Below are 13611 nucleotides of genomic sequence, written 5' to 3' on the forward strand. Positions count from 1 at the left end.
GGCCAGAAACTTACTTTTTCTTTAAGAACGAAGGCTGAAATCATCACATAACCACTTGACTCCAGGAGCTGGGGCTTTAAGGAAAACAATAATTATCACAAAAAGAAAAGGAGTACTTGTGGCACCTTAGAGACTAACAAATTTATTTGAGCATAAGCTTTTGTGAGCTACAGCTCACTTCATAGGATGCATGTAGTGGAAAATACAGTGGGGAGATTTTATATACACAGAGAACATGAAACAATAGGTGTTACCATACACACTGTAACAAGAGTGATCAGGTAAGGTGAGCTATTACCAGCAGGAGAGGGGGGGTGGGGAGAGGGATGATGCAATTAACTTAGGTTTGAATAAAGACAGGGAGTGGATGTGTCATTACACAAAGTAAAACTATTTCTCCATGTTTATTCCCCCCCCCCCCACAACACTGTTCCTCACACGTTCTTGTCAACTGCTGGAAATGGCCCTCCTTGATTATCACTACAAAAGGTCCTCCTCTCCCCCCGTCCCCCGCTCTTCTGCTGGTAATAGCTCACCTTACCTGATCACTCTCGTTACAGTGTATATGGTAACACCCATTGTTTCATGTTCTCCGTGTATATAAATCTCCCCATTGTATTTTCCACTATATGCATCCGATGAAGTGAGCTGTAGCTGGGATTCAGGAGGTCTGGGCTCAGTTCCAGCTCTCTCCCAGATTCTACCTGAGACCTTGAGCAAGTCACTTAAGCTCTGTGCCTCAGTTTCCCAACTGTAAAATGGAGATTACTCTCCAGCTCTGTGTCTGCTTAGACTATAAGCCCTTTAGGGAAGTTACTGTCTTTTGCCGTATGTCTGTACAGGGTCTAGTACAACCCTCCCCATAATTTTGCTAGCTAATAAAAATAATTGGTAATACAAATAAATAATGTAAAACACTTTTATGCCAATGCAGAACTTTATATTCATTTTTATGTTGGCCATTTTACATTTGTCTGGCAGGCATAATAAGAACCAATTTGCAATTTTTTTGAAGTAGCTTTTAAAAAAGGTACTTTTCAATACTAGCGGTAATGAAACCTTATTTCTAGGGAATTGGGGAGAAACTATTTTACACATCACCTTACTTAACAGCAATAAAGAAGTTGTGCATGCTATTTTGGAGAAGGTGCCATCTTTAATTAACGAACCAGTGACATCCAAGTTGTATAGCGGTACTTAGCTGCAGACAGTTCTTCTCAGTTCACCAAAAACATAGCATTTTAATGGGCAAAATATCTTTGTGGGAGACTGTGAATGCATGTGAAAATTAACTTAATTCATGAACATTCTAGAGAGAGACAAATTATTCCATGAGCAGCAGCAAGTGTGGGACAGAATTCTCCACATACACCATAGAAAAGTCAACCCACAGATCTTTTGTAGCAGAAGCAGTGTTCTGAAGCAGTGACATGGGGGGCTTCCACACCGATACAAATTAACCTTGATGTAGCAGCATTGACCTGCACAGATATGGGACAGATTGCTAGTCAGAATGTGAACCATTCTACCATGTTAATGTGAGCCCATTTTAAGCCATTTATATGATGAGCCAAATGTGAAGACCCATATATATATTATTTTGTAATGCAGCTTTCCTTCAGAGCCAACCGATTCCTGTATGGGTTTAGAAATTGAAATGGGCTCAGCAATTGAAATGGGCTCACACTATACAATAGAATACAGTTTGTGCTTAGCTAACAATTTTAACTAAAATCAACGTATCTGTGGGGACCTGATCAAGGAACTCCTTTAAAATTTTGTGAAATAGTGTGAAATAGAGTTGGATTATATCAGGAGACCTTCGACATCTTCAGTATTATATATTTAAGGCAATAAGGGCGACAATGAAAATTGCTATATTTAATAGCCACTGCTACCCAGGGGCTAAAGCGGAATGTAGACATTATGTAAGCAAACCACATGTCTAGTTTAAATAGTTTTAAATAATCCATCCCGCTTGAATTTAAGGAGATAGCTGTTAAGGTAGACAGCTTAAGTGTGTCTTACATGTCAGAACTGCGCTTTTCAGGCCAGCATGAGTGTACTGTGCTGAAGTATAGTAAATATAATACCAGTGCTGAAGTGATTGTGGTCTTGTAGGCTGATGCCCTGTTATTTCTGCCCTTGAAGTCAACAGCAAAATCCCCTTTAACTTCTGTAGTGCAGGATCAGCCTCTGGGAATCAAGAGTACTGGGTTCTAGGTGCTCAAATACTGTGGCGGTGGGGTGGTATAAGCAACTAGATAAATCAATTGCAGATTCAGAAACAGAATCTGATCTTTAGCAAATCACTCAGTCTCTCTGTGTCTCAGTGCTCCATTTGTAACAGTCCCAATAATGCTTAGCCACCTCCATAAAGCTTTCTGAGAGCAGGCAAATTCTTTGTATCCAAATTTTTGCAAATGCATATCCTTACAGTCAGGTCTTTTCACAGACATGCAGACATAAACAGGTATACGTGAAAAACAGTCATAGAATAGTGCATGTACCACTTTAGAAGCCAGGTTGATGCCCTTCCTTGGAAAATTTGTAAATGACAGACTGTGTTTCTGGCAGCGAAAGCTTCCAAATTCTTTGTAAGTGAAACTGCACTCCACATAGCAGACCTACCAGCTGTTAAATAATTACTCAGGCACGGTGCTGATGCTGCCAAGGCAAGGACCTCTGGAACTTGTTTTGTACCAGGAGAACCGTGCCAGTGTTACTTTCGTAAGAGCCTTAACTTGTGGAGTAATTCAATGACAAGTTGCTATTTTGCAACTGAATACCCCTCATCTTGTACACAGAGACCCTAGTTTAGAAGTGTCTTTAGCTTCCTACAATGTTTGCTATTCAGATGATTGCACATAATGTTATCTATGATTTTAATTAGTTCATCAGTTTGTTATTTCAGCCAGGGGAGCTTCCATTGTCTTTTGCAGCATGTGTTGTAAATTAAGCAACACAATAAGTAAGCTGCTTACTGAATACAATGCACCTTTGGAAGCATATGACTCCCTAGGTAGGTACTGCACCAAATATCACCTGATTTCACATTCTTTTTTTCTCCACTACTGTGACATTAAGTTTTAAGCTTTGATTAAGACACTGTTGCAATTAAATGGTAACTATCAAGACTGATAGACCTATACTATTTTATACTAGACAGACCTGTTCAGTTGTTAATTGTTACAGTGCTTTCTAATGGAAGATATAAGGTATATTTTTTGGAAGTTCAAGTGGTTAAGGACCCTAAGGCCTGGTCTACACGAGGGGGGGAGAGGGGGGATCGATCTAAGTTAAGCAATAACGTAGCTGAAGTCGATGTACTTAGATCTACAGTGAAGACTGGTGAGTCGACTGCTGCTGCTGCTCCCCCATCGACTCCACCTGCGCCTCTCGCGGTGGTGGAGTACAGGCGTCGACGGGAGAGCGCTCGGGGGTCGATTTATCGTATCTAGACTATCGATTGCTGCCCGCCGATCCGGCGGGTAGTATAGACATACCCTAAGTGTCTAAGGCCTAGTCTACAGTACACAGTTAGACTGATGCAAGGCAGCTTACCTTGCCCTAACTATGGAAGTGTCTACTCTAAAATTTCATTCCGCCCATGTAACTGCCCCAGTATCCTGACTTAATCACTTCACCTCCTTGAGAGGCATAGAATCAATGATGACGTAGTTAGGTCAATGCAGTGTCAGTGTAGACACTACATTGCTTCTGTCAACTGTTACTGGCTTTCAGAAGCTGTCCCACAATGCCCCACGCTGACAGTAAAATCAATACAAGCATTCCTAGTGAGGACACGCACGGTTGACACAAGGAGCAAAGTATAGACACACACAAGCGATGTAATTACTGTGGCAGCTGTATGCCGACATTAATTAGGTTGACTTAATTTTGTAGTGTAGACATGCCTTAAGTCACTTTTTGAAATTAAGACGTAGAAGCCTAATTCATTTGGGCACTTTTGAATATTTTCCCCATGAACCCTAACACGCTGACAAACTATTAGAGACTTTTCTTTGCCCTAAGTGCCTACTGGACATTCACCTTTAGATCAAAGAGTCCTGGCTTTTTAGAAAAGGATCCAGGTTCTAATTCCCATGCCACGTGTGTGTGAGTAAACTTATGATCATATACAGTGGTACTGTATGTACACAGCTGAAGATTTGTGTTGCAACTTGATTATGTTTAAACAGGAGCAAAAAACCCTGACATCCCTCACTCTATCCTGTTCCTTTCCAGTGTGATGGGCTGTGCAGGTAATTTGTCAGCCCAGAACCAGTATATAGTATTGGTACAGCACTTCAGGAGTACAGGATGCAGCCGCCAGTGTTTGGGCCTGAATAAAGCTTTAAGCTTCATAAACTTCTAGTTCCCTCGTGTCACACCAAAAATAACCTTTCCAAAAAATATCCACAAAGGGCCAGATCTGCCACACTTACTCATGCAGAGTAATACCTTACTCCATGAGTAGCCGATGAAGTGAGCTGTAGCTCACGAAAGCTTATGCTCTAATAAATTTGTTAGTCTCTAAGATGCCACAAGTACTGCTTTTCTTTTTGCGAATACAGACTAACACAGCTGCTACTCTGAAACCTCACATTGATTTTGATATTCCACTACTCAGGAACTTATCTTCTTGAGTAACAGTAACAGAATCAGGCCCAAATTTTTAAAAAATGCTATTTATTTGCATAATTGGAATGATTTTTCCCCTTTGCTGTTGTTTCCCGGGGTGCTTTTGGATGAAAGCCAAAATAGTGGCCAGTTCTAATTTCCACAAGATTCTGTAGAGCATTCTCTGTGTGTCTCTGTTTACAAATAATTCAGCCACCAATTAACACTCCATCTGTACTGCCATTCAGTATCCTTGTGAATTGTCATTGCAAGTCTGGCAGGAACAGCAGAATTTATAACACAACAGAGTTCAGCCCTGCCAAGCACCTTATTTAAAAAAAAAAAAACCATCCATCATATCTCAGTGCATGCATACCATGAAGACACTGAGAAACAAAGGCTCCAATCCTTTGTGGTGCTGCTCAGAGACTCTTGAGAGACTGGGCTGATTTTACTCAGGGCTGAGGACATCCAGTGTCTTGTAGCACTGGGCTCAACATGTCTACTTGCGGATCCTATAACCGATTCGCTCTAGATTAGAACTGCTACATACATTAATGTTCTGCGATACAACATATGGATGGAATTCCGAGAGGCTGACTCCTGTAAATTGCAGGTGTTCAGTCCCTTACAGGATTTGGTTCTATCTTTTGTATGATTTATTCACATTAGCATCCATCTATTGTCCCTTTCAAAGCAGACCATTGTACAATGTTCCCCAGATATGACAGTTGTATTCACTTCAGTAACTGGTTTTACCAACAGGTTACAAACATGTTACCTGCCAAATCAGTGAAAACAAAAAGTAACCTGATACCTAACAAAAGGATTAAGTAGAAAAGGACCTCTATGGCAGGATTTTAATATTGTATTTAGAATAGCTGATTGCCTTGCCGGTCCTTTCTAACTCCCTACCAAGACAATGTCCCCAGAAGTAAATGAATCTTAGTGACATCTGGTATAAACCAATAAATTTGCTTTGTTTTGGTTTTTTTGTGAACCCAAAAATGTTGTTTCTACATGCTCATTTAGTCTTACTAGCAATATGCCTGCATTAATTAGGCCAGGGAGTGGCAACTTTTGGCATACAGCCTGCCAGGCGGGCCGGCAAGTTTGTTTACTTGCCACGACTGCAGATTCGGCCCATCGTGACTCCTACTGGCTACAGTTCCCCGTCCCAGGCCAATGGGGGCTGCGGAAAGCAGCATGGGCCGAGGGATGCGCTCGCCGCTGCTTCCCACGGCCCCCATTGGCCTGGAGCGGCGAACTGCAGCCAGTGGGAGCCGCGATCAGCCGAACCTGCAGACATGCCAAGTAAACAAACCAGCCCGGCCATCCAGGGGGCTTACCCTGACGGGCCGCATGCCAAAGGTTGCTGATCCCTGAATTAGCCACTAGTTTTATAGCTCTTCAGATCCTAGAATGTGATTTAATGACTTATGACTTTCTTTTTTTAAATACTACATCAAGAGAAAAAGGGAAATGGTTTTAAGTTTCATCAAAAAAACAAAAAAAAGCCAGTAATGCCCATTACAGTCATCGGTAACTGGGGCCTGACCCGAAGTCCATTGACATTAATGCAAAGAGTCCCTTAGGAGAGGAAGGATGGTTCAGTGGTTAGCACATTAGCCTAGAACTACCTGGGTTCTAGTCCCTGCTGTGACACAGACTTCCTGTGCAACCTTTAGCAAGTCACTTTGCCTCTCTGGGTCTTAGGTCCTTGTCCGTAAACAGGCATAATACCACTTCTGTACCTCACCAGGGTATTGTGAAGATAAATACGTTAAAGACTGTGAGGCACTCCAATGCTATGGTGATGGAGGTGAAATAAATATCTTAGACAGATTGACCTCAATGGGATTTGGATTAGGCCCTTAGATACTACTGTGATAGGTGTATTAGAAACATCCAAGACATGTAGGGCTGAATTCTGCCATGAAGTTCCACTGAAGTCAGAAAGCTTACAAGGACATAAATCAGGATGGAATGTGAGCATCCGAGAGAGGCTTTCTTTCATGGCTACACAAAGTAAAGTTTATCTCTGATACCCTGTAAGATCCTTGACAGTTCACATCTGGGATTAACTGGTTTCTCAATTCTTATCTATTTACACCTCCAAAAAATCCTCCTATTGCTTTAAAAATGGTGTACACAGCTAGACACTGTGCTGTCAGACTGCATGGAGCAATCATCTTTTAACTTTGTAGCATGTGCACATTAGACTAGTGTGTCATATCATCAAAGTGAGAGAGCTTGAAGCAAGCAGACATCACACTGGTAATGCAGATGTCAATAGTCCCCTATATTGATGTCCCTCCAAAGACTGGATTTTTGCATAGCACTGCTATGTATTTATCTCCCGTCTTAAAGGTCAAAACTTGCAGACTGTGGTAGGCTACAGAAAGTTTCAAAGCACCATTCCATTGCAGAGGGATTCTGAGCTAAGCAGCGGTCATGCAGGAAGGCTCGACTCCCTCTTCCTTCTGCAGAGCAGTGTTTTAGGTGGCTCTCTCCATAACACTGTGAAGGGAATTTGAGAGCAGGTCAGGCAGAAGCAGGGACACAGCCAATGTATTTGTGACTGCAGGGATCTGCTGACCTAAAGAGGAGAAAGGGCTCTAGATGATATTGCAGCCCATGCATTAGTTGCTATGGAATGGCATCAGTTATGTTCTGTGACTTTGCCTGGGGATATTTTAATATCATAGTGGTTAAGGCCAGAAGACATGACCAGGTCATCTAGTTGGACCTCCTGTATATCACAGCACACTAAACATCACCCAGCACCCACACCAAGCCCAACGGCGAGAATTAGACCAAAGGCTTACAGCCCTGAGGAGACTAACCTATTGTGTGCCACGGGCAGAGATCAGGCAGCACCAAGGGGCACCAACACCAAAGGCCCCTGCAATGACAGGGAATTAAATGAGATACGCCCAGATGATTTTAGCAAGCAACCTGAAGAGCTGCAAGCCCATTTCTCCACCATTCATAAAGAAGCCCTGTTCTAAGATTGCTAACCTAGCATCAGGATTTGACCCTTAATCTATTCATGTGACTAGCATAATAATATTTTAAATCAGAATTTATCATGAGTGCATATTTGGCACGGTACTTGTTGTCATTTTGTTGTTCCTATTCAGAGGGGATTATCTAGGGGCTGTTACCATAACAGTGTACTGTTTAGAAAATGTACCTTGTACTGTTTATAAACATAAATCCTATTTCTCAGGCCAAGAAAAATAAATTACTTTGAAGATTTTTCACCCCTAAGGTTGATATGGTGCGAACATCATTGACACTCATGGTTTACATATTCAATATTTTTCCTTGGGTTTGCTGGTAGAATTGCAAGAAACTTCTGCTTGCCTCCTACATTTTTCCTAGTCATCCCAAATGCTGCTGTCTCTTATGGGCATGCAACAACTCTCGTTTTAAATCCTTCCAGGTATGATGGGGTGACCAACCTGAGCCTGAGAAGGAGCCAGAATTTACCAATGTACATTGCCAAAGAGCCACAGTAATACATCAGCAGCCCCCCATCAGCTCCCCCACCCGGCTCCCAGTGCCTCCCGCCCACCAGCAGCCCCCCCAATCAGTGCCTCCCCCTTCCTCCCCGCACCTCCCAGAAATCAGCTGTTTCTGGCATGCAGAAGGCTCTGGGGCAGGGCTGGGGAATGGGAGCAAGGGCATGGCAGGCTCAGGGGAGGGGGCAGGAAGGGGTGGACTGGGGGTAGGGCCTGTGGCAGAGCCAGGGGTTGAATAGTGAGCACCCCCCAGCACACTGGAAAGTTGGCGCCTGTAGCTCCAGCCCTGGAGTCGGTGCCTATACAAGGAGCCGCATATTAACTTCTGAAGAGCCGCATGTGGCTCCGGAGCCACAGGTTGGCCACCCCTGTGGTATTACAACCCTATTGAGAGGTCTTGGTCCTCTCTTGTTACAATTCTAATAGCATGTGACTGCAATTCTTTCAAGAGTGTTATTCTCTATAATTTTTCTAGTTCACTCCACTTCACTAACTCGTCCGACACTCCTCCTAAGTGCAAACAGACTACTTCTTCATAGGAAATACCATGCTCCATATCCTGGTGTTTCAGCCAGATAAAGAGCTTGCCTGTTGCATGTATGACTTGATCACAATTCTCAAAAATGTTGCCAGAAGGTGGAAAGACTCCTAAATAATGGAGAACTGACCCCAGTCAAGATTGCAGCACACAAGGTGGAAACAGGAATGAGTGTGACATCGTCCAGTCATTTGTGTATGTTATTCTTTACATTGAGCTTATTATTGTTATGCTTTATGCTATTTTTGAGCATGGATAACTGGATATCTCTTTCTTTTTATGGGATTAATTGTTATTTATATTTTGTATTGACACCGCCACCAAGATCAGGGCCCCATTGTGCCAGGTGCATTACACTCATACAGTTTAAGACATTCCATGTTCTAAGGAGGGGTGGGCAAACTTCTGGCCCGAGAGCCACATCAGGGTGGGGAAATTGCTTGCAGGGCCATGAATGTAGGGCTGGAGCAGGGGGTTTGGGTGCTGGAGGGAGTGCAGTGCATGGCAGGGGGTTGGTGTGCATGCAGGGAGCTCAGGGCAAGGGGTTGGGAATGCAGCAAAGGGTTGGGGTATGGGGTGCATGAAGGGTTCGGGGTATGGGCTCCGGCCCAGCATCGCTTACCTGGAGCAGCTCCGGAGTGGCAGCGGCGTGCAGCAGGGCCAGAGCAGGCCCCCTGCCTGCCTGCCTGCCTGCCTGCCCTGGCCCTGGCCCCGTGCTGGGAAGTGGCCAGCCCCACATCCCTGCGGCCCCTCGGGGGGGGGGCAGAGGGCTCCACGCACTGCTCTTGCCTATGTGTACCTCCCCCAAAGCTACCATTGGCCACAGTTCCCTGTTCCCAGCCAATGGGAGCTTTGGGGGAGGTACCCACAGGCGAGGGGCAGCACACAGAGCCCTCTGTCCCCCCCTTCCCTAGAGGCCGCAGGGACGTGGTGCCGGCCACTTCTGGGAGCGGTGCAGGGCCTGCAGCGCCACGGGGGTGGCAATCCTGGGGGACGGGTCCAAAGCCCTGAGGGGCCAGATCCAGCCCGCGAGCAGTAGTTTGCCCACCCCTGTTCTAAGGAGTTTACAGTCTAAACAGACAAGACTGGCAATGGAAATTTTATCATATCTACTTTACTGTTGAGGAATTGAGGCACAAAGAGATAAAGTGGCTTGCCCAAGGTCAAACAGAAAACCTCTGGCAGAGTTGGGAACTGAAATGAGATCTCTTGTGTCCCAGTCCAGTGTCTTAACAACCATACTGGAAAAAAACATTATCTGGCTGTTTTGGTGTTGCAGTTGTTAACAGTTAACACATGGCAGCCAGCAAATGTCACTGGTAGCTGCTGCATTTGCACAATATACAATAGGAGAAAACAAATGTGTACTTTAGAGGGTTTAGCTTTGGTGACTATGCTACACCCCTTTGAGTGGTAGGATGCAGAGTTTGAGGGGAAGCATATATAAGATCTGCTGTAAACATCAGATGCTTTGCTGCACCCTTAACTTGTTGGCAGAACATGTTCATTCAGTTGGATGCCAGAAATCTGCTCCCATAAATGATTTCTCTTTAGATTACAAATACTTTGTTTTGTTGTGCTGTTTATTTAAGACCTTTAGTATCATCCTCCAGATTTATCAGTAGTATAACCCACGAGGGGACTCTAGAGAAATTAACAGTTTGCCCTAAAAATAAAAGCTAGGTGGGCTATAAATGAAAATAATAAAAAAAAATACAAATCCGCAGTTAAGAATGAAAAAATAGACCTCAATTTAAGAACTGTCATCTCCACACAGCATGAAGCAAGCAAAACAGGCCTTGCAGGCAGGCAAAATAATCAATGCTTTACACTACCTGACTCAAAGCCTCCTGATGCTGAGAAAAGCTCAAAAGCAGCTAGCAGCAAGCTTTCCTTCCAACTGAGTTCCTAACCTCAGCTCCTTAACTCTCCTTCAAGCCCTGTCCAGGCTCCTCCCTCCAGCTTCAAAATTCCTCCCAGCACCCATGTTCCAGATAAACAGTTCAATTCACTCCTATCAAACCCTTCAACAGGCTTCCTGCTCTCACAACTGCCCTGCCTCAACACAGTTTTCTTTGTTACCCTCCAAAAAAGGGGTGGGCAAACTTTTGGGCCTGAGGGCCACATCTGGGTATAGAAATTGTATGGCAGGAGGGGGTGAGGGCTCTGGCTGGGGGTGCGGGCTCCAGGGTGGGGCCAGAAATGAGGAGTTCAGGGTGAGGGAGGGGCCTCCGGGCTGGGGTAAGAGGATGGGGTTGGGGGGAGCGGGGAGGGCTCCAGCTGGGGGTGCGGGCTCTCGAAAGCAGCAGCATGTCCCCACTCTGACTCCTACACATAGGCGCAGCCAGGATCTGCTGTGTGCTGCCCTGTCTGCAGGCACTGCCCCTGCAGCTCCCATTGGCTGCGGTTCCTGGCACTTGGGGTGGTGGCAGCGTGCGGAGCCCCCTGGCCGCCCCTACGCATAGGAGCTGGAGCGGGGATATGCTGCTGCTTCCGAGAGCCGCATGGAGCAGCCCCGGACACTACTCGCAAGCTGGAGCAGGACAAGCCCTAAACCCTGCTCTCCAGCAGGAGCTCGAGGGCCGGATTAAAATGGCTGGTGGGCTGGATCCGGCCCATGGGCCGTAGTTTGCCCATCCCTGCTCCAAAACATGCTTGGATCTGGGTTTCCCAGCCCATGTAACAAAGTCTAAGAGCTCATAGACTTGTTCTTTCAAGACCTAAATTGCCTTACTGGATTTTACTTTTGGGGGCACTACAAGTTTACTCTTTCACTAGGTTTAGTTCCTTATTATGTACACTAATCTGTCTTCGGCAGCCAGCCAAGGGACCAACAACAGTCAGTTGCTTAGTACAGATGCAGGTCAAGGGACCAATAACAGTCATTTGCTTAGTACAGATGGCTTAACTAAAGGTCAAACAAAAGTGCACCAGAAAACATGAGACTACTTTAAAGTGAAAAGAAAAGGAGTACTTGTGGCACCTTAGAGACTAACAAATTTATTTGAGCATAAGCTTTCGTGAGCTACAGCTCATTTCATCGGATGCATAGTCTCGAAGGTGCCACAAGTACTCCTTTTCTTTTTGCGGATACAGACTAACACGTCTGCTACTCTGAAACCTACTTTAAAGTGGTTGTTTAAGACTGGGTTTGCCTGCTGGAGTTGTTCTTTAGTGCAGGCTTCAGTATTTGCAGTATTTCTGTATGTAATTTGATTTGTTACAAGAGGTGTATTTGTGTGTGTGTGCGTGTGTGTGTGTGTGTGTGTGTGGTGAGGGGGGAAGGGGTTAAGTGAACTTCCTGGTATCTCTTATTATTTAACAGGATTCTTTGCTTTACTGTGAAAGAATTGTGAAATAATAAATGCTGAATTACCTAACATTAAGGAAACCTCACATCTCTGTTTATATTACAGATGTTTAACTATTACATAGAAAAGCAAAAGAAAGTATACTGCAGACTATGGGGAGCTTTTCTTAAGTAATGTCTACACTAGGAAATTAGGTCGAATTTATAGAAGTTGGTTTTGTAGAAAGCGTTTTTATACAGTCGAGTGTGTGTGTCCCCATACAAATTCTCTAAGTGCATGTAGTCACGGGAGTGTGTCCACAGTACCGAGGCAAGCGTCGACTTCCGGAGCTTTGCACTGTGGGTAATTATCCCACAGTTCCTGCAGTCTCTACTGCCCATTTGAATTCTGGGTAGAAATCCCAGTGCCTGATGGGGCTAAAACATTGTCGTGGGTGGTTCTGGGTACGTATCGTCAGGCCCCCGTTCCCACCCTCCCCCCGTAAAAGCAAGGGCAGACAATCGTTTTGCGCCTTTTTTCTTGAGTTACCTGTGCAGACGCCATACCACGGCAAGCATGGAGCCCGCTCAGCTAACCATCACCGTATGTTTCCTGGGTGCTGGCAGACGTGGTACTGCATTGCCACACAACAGCAGTTTATTGCCTTTTGGCAGCAGACAGTGCAGTATGAATGGTAGCCGTCGTTGACGTAGTCCTGGGTGCTCTTTTAACTGGGCACCTGGGCATTTCCTCTCATTGCGATTGAGTCCTACCAGCAGTGCGCTGTCTTTTAATCTGCAGCCAACAGAAGATGATGGCCAGCAGTCATACTGCACCGTCTTCTGCCAAGCACCCAGGAGGTGACAATGGCTAGCGGTCGTACTGCACAGTCTGCTGCCAGCATGATATATAAAGATAGATGAAGTGACTCAAAACAAGAAATAGACCAGATTTGTTTTGTATTCATTTTCTCCTCCATCCCTCCCTCCCTCTGTGAAATCAACGGCCTGCAAACTCAGTTTTGAGTTCTATCCTTGAGGTTTTGAGTTCTATCCTTGAGACAGCCATACAGTTTTTTGCAAAGCCACCCCCTTTGTTGATTTTAGTTCCCTGTAAGCCAACCCTGTAAGCCATGTCGTCAGTCACCCCTCCCTCCGTCAGGGCAACAGCAATCGTTCCGCGCCTTTTTTCTGTGCAGACGCCATACCACGGCAAGCAAGGAGCCCACTCAGATCACTTTGGCAATTAGGAGCACATTAAACACCACACGCATTATCCAGCAGTATATGCAGCACCAGAACCTGGCAAAGCGAAACCGTGTGAGTAGGCAACGTCAGCGTGGTTACGAGAGTGATGAGGACATGAACACAGACTTCTATCAAAGCACGTGCCCTGGCAATGTGGGCATCATGGTGCTAATGGGGCAGGTTCATGCGGTGGAACGCCGATTCTGGGCCTGGGAAACAAGCACAGACTGGTGGGACCACATAGTGTTGTGGGTCTGGGACTATTTCCAGTGGCTGTGAAACTTTCGCATGCGTAAGGGCACTTTCATGGAACTTTGTGACTTGCTTTCCCCTGCCCTGAGGCGCAAGAATACCAAGATGAGAGCAGCCCTCACAGTTGAGAAGCG

Source organism: Dermochelys coriacea, chromosome 9 (genome assembly GCF_009764565.3).
Source record: "Dermochelys coriacea isolate rDerCor1 chromosome 9, rDerCor1.pri.v4, whole genome shotgun sequence".
Lineage (NCBI taxonomy): Eukaryota > Metazoa > Chordata > Testudines > Dermochelyidae > Dermochelys > Dermochelys coriacea.